General features: G+C 46.0%; 1 non-coding gene across 1 annotated transcript; it reads left to right on the forward strand.

Moving 5' to 3' along the window:
- Positions 1-778: 778 nt before the first annotated feature.
- Positions 779-850, forward strand: TRNAG-UCC (transfer RNA glycine (anticodon UCC)). Its single transcript has one exon. It is a non-coding gene; the product is annotated as a tRNA-Gly (tRNA).
- The last annotated feature ends 1,893 nt before the right edge of the window (positions 851-2,743 follow it).

Below are 2,743 nucleotides of genomic sequence, written 5' to 3' on the forward strand. Positions count from 1 at the left end.
CACAGATGATGTGAAGTTAATGAGGAGAATTAAATCAGATGAGGATCAGGTAGGACTTCAAAGAGACCTGGACAGGCCGGACACCTGGTCCAGCAACTGGCTTCTCGAATTTAACCCCACCAAATGCAACGTTATGAAGATCGGGGAAGGGCAAAAAAGACCGCAGATGGAGTATAGGCTAGGTGGCCAAAGACTGCAAACCTCGCTCAAGGAGAAAGATTTTGGGGTGAGTATAACACCGAGCACGTCTCCAGAAGCACACATCAACCAGATAACTGCTGCTGCATATGGGCACCTGGCAAATCTGAAAATAGCGTTCCGATACCTTAGTAAGGAATCGTTCAAGACTTTATACACTGTGTACGTCAGGCCCATATTGGAGTATGCAGCACCTGTTTGGAACCCACACTTGATCAAGCACGTCAAGAAATTAGAGAAAGTGCAAAGGTTTGTGACAAGGTTAGTTCAAGAGCTAAGGGGAATGTCCTATGAAGAAACGTTAAGAGAAATCGGCCTGACGACATTGGAGGACAGGAGGGTCAGGGGAGACATGATAACAAAATACTGCGTGGAATAGACAAGGTGGACGGAGGCAGGATGTTCCAAAGAGGGGACACAGAAACAAGGGGTCACAGTTGGAAGTTGAAGACCCAGAGGAGTCACAGGGATGTTAGGGAGTATTTCTTCAGTCACAGAGTAGTCAGGGATTGGAATAGCCTAGCAAGTGAGGTAGTGGAGGCAGGAACCACACATAGCTTTAAAGTACACATATCGTAGAGCGATGGTGGTATAGTGATGAGCATAGCTGCCTTCCAAGCAGCTGACCCGGGTTCGATTCCCGGCCATTGCAGGTTATTAATTTTCAGTACCAGCGTCAATGAATTATGTGAAGCTACATCAACTTGGTTGATGTGGGACGTTAGTGCTATCGGTTTTAATTCTTAAGAAAAGGTATGATAAAGCTCATTGAGCAGGAAGTAGCGACCAGTGAAGAGGCGGAGACAAGAACTGTGACTCGATCCCTGCAACCACAACTAGGTGAGTACATACACACTTTCACACACACATACACATTTTCACACACCCTCACATTCACACACACACACACATGCACACACACAGTAGCGACCAGTTAAGAGGTGGGGCCAGGAGCTGCGATTCGACCCCTGCAACCATAATTAGGTGAGTATAATTAGGTGAGTACAGACTCGCATACATTACATCCCATCATATACTCATTAGTCATTCATCATGGCAATATCAATTTGACACGACTGTAATCATGTTAAAGTTAATTAGGATACAGTAATCAGGTAAACTATTTGACACAAACACGTTGTATCAAGTGAAACACAACTTTGTCTGAGTAATGTAACATCAGAATTCTTGTGGTGTTGCAACACTGGATATAACCCCATCCCAGCCCACTCATAGAGTGGTGACAGAAATGGTCGCAACAGGCTGTGTTGAGCCCAGGACAGAGAGAGAGAGAGAGTGAGAGGGGGAAGAGGACAGTGTGAAGCAAGCTTCTATACCACAAGACGGGCAGAAAGCAGCAGCTTCACTCTGGCTGTACCCTTCTCCAGAACATCACTTCATCTGAGATCATTTATCCCCAGGATGACTCGAGTATGGAACACATTCGTACAACATTATGATGTCAACGAAATAAAGTCAGTTGATTAAATGAAAATGCTGGCCCACAGATGGCTCCAACTTCATCCTGTACCCTACTTGTATGTCTCATAACAATAAAAATGCTTTCAAATGAGCTGATGTAGGTAACAGCTCTTAGCTTGTCAATAAAGTTAGGGATCCTTAGCCTAACCTTGTCAAACCCTGTGTAAAAAAAGAGGGAGAGAGACAGAGGCAGAGAGAGAGAGAGAAAGAGAGAGAGAGAGAGAGAGAGAGAGAGAGAGAGAGAGAGAGAGAGAGAGAGAGAGAGAGAGAGAGAGAGAGAGAGAGAGAGAGAGAGAGAGAAAGAGAGAGAGAGAGAGAGAGAGAGAGAGAGAGAGAGAGAGAGAGAGAGAGAGAGAGAGAGAGAGAGAGAGAGAGAGAGAGAGAGAGAGAGAGAGAGAGAGAGAGAGAGAGAGAGAGAGAGAGAGAGAGAGAGAGAGAGAGAGAGAGAGAGAGAGAGAGAGAGAGAGAGAGAGAGAGAGAGAGAGAGAGAGAGAGAAAGAGAGAGAGAGAGAGAGAGAGAGAGAGAGACAGAGACAGAGAGAGACAGAGAGAGAGAGAGACAGAGAGACAGAGAGAGAGAGAGAGAGAGAGAGAGAGAGAGAGAGAGAGAGAGAGAGAGAGAGAGAGAGAGAGAGAGAGAGAGAGAGAGAGAGAGAGAGAGAGAGAGAGAGAGAGAGAGAGAGAGAGAGAGAGAGAGAGAGAGAGAGAGAGAGAGAGAGAGAGAGAGAGAGAGAGAGAGAGAGAGAGAGAGACAGACAGACAGACAGACAGACTAAGGGAGGGAAGACAGCAGTCACATGTCGCTTCATCGCCCCATCCAAACATCATCAGACTGTAAGAGGGTTATATTGACGTCGTATTTTGAAGTCACATTACTGAGACGCAGGTATATCCAGGATTTATGCTTAAACATGCCTGATTTCCTCGATAAATTTTCGCAGCGTTATCTGGGTTCTCTCAGCCTTCTGTGGTGTTCTTACACACATGTTACCAGCGTCACCTTCCCAGTTTGTCACTACCTGCTGCTACAGCTCCGCCATTGTCATTTACAGTAGTTCCGAGA

The sequence above is a fragment of the Cherax quadricarinatus genome, chromosome 10 (genome assembly GCF_038502225.1).
Source record: "Cherax quadricarinatus isolate ZL_2023a chromosome 10, ASM3850222v1, whole genome shotgun sequence".
NCBI lineage: Eukaryota > Metazoa > Arthropoda > Malacostraca > Decapoda > Parastacidae > Cherax > Cherax quadricarinatus.